Raw genomic sequence first — 1,223 nt, 5'->3', positions numbered from 1 at the left:
ATAGATGGATAGATAGATAGATTGATAGATAGATTGATAGATGGATAGAAAGATAGATTGGCATTAATATATATATTTATCGATAGATCGATAGATAGATACTGAGATCAGAAGGAAACAACAACAACAACAAGAAGTGAGTTTGGAAAGAAGCAGCCTGATTGCGTACTCGCGGCTGGCTGCACAGCCCGGACACGTCACAACACATCCATCTTCAAGACAGACATCTTGAAAAGAGACGAGACCGAGCGCGCCAAAAGCTCACGTCTGCTTATCTTCAAGCTTCATTTGTCCAGACGAGAGATTGACCCGTGACGTCACGGGCTTGCGTAGCTCTTTACCATAGATGGTTCGAGAGAAACAGAAATGTCCACGGCTCTAGTCTGAGCAGGGAGTCCATTTGTCATTTGCACAGCGTTTCTCGGTATTGTCGTTATTTATCCATTTGTCTGTCTGTTTGTATATCTGTCAAACGAGCCGCCCTTGCTCTCTGTCAGTCTGTTTGTCCTGTCTATCTTTCATTTCATGTGAATATCTATCTATCTATCTTGTTTGGTTTCGTCTATATTTTTTTCATTATGCAACGATATGATTCGATTAGTTTTATTAAAAATAATGTATTGTTCATAGTTTTGTTTTGGTTTATTCCATGCAAATTTTGCCTTGTCATATTTTTATTTTTTGTTTCTCTTTCTTTCTCTTTCTTTCTGGTTTCTATTCTTCTTTTCGCCTTCGTTCCTTTGTACATTCCCCCCACATTACAATATCTTTGTCGTTTGTTCGGCTGCCTTTTGCTTTATTTCCATTCCTTTCTGGAGGCAATGGATATGATTGTTATGTTAACCTTTCTCTTCAACTCAAGGTGACGCAATACTATATTTCCTGTAAAAGCTGCCCCCCCCCTTCCTTTTACCCTACTTCAACTTATTCTTACTGCTTCTAGGTTTATATTTTTCGATTTTTGAAGAATAAAAAGACACGTTTGAAAAAGTTTTGGGAGTGTATTTTTACTGCACTTTTAGACATATTTTATAATTAGATGTGGGTCACTGTGTGGCTGTCCCGTCTTGCATTGTCTTCAGATTCTCTCCCCCCCCCCTCCTCTTTCATCAATCATAATGCTGTCGAAATTATCTCTAAAAAAAAAAGGTCACCCGTTGTCGATGAGAATAAGCTGCCGTCTTCGACAGGTGGCCGTTTTACACAGTTTAACTATCATGCCA

The sequence above is a fragment of the Aplysia californica genome, unplaced genomic scaffold, assembly GCF_000002075.1.
Source record: "Aplysia californica isolate F4 #8 unplaced genomic scaffold, AplCal3.0 scaffold00873, whole genome shotgun sequence".
In the NCBI taxonomy this organism is placed as follows: domain Eukaryota; kingdom Metazoa; phylum Mollusca; class Gastropoda; order Aplysiida; family Aplysiidae; genus Aplysia; species Aplysia californica.
Note: the sequence above shows the minus strand (reverse complement) of the source record.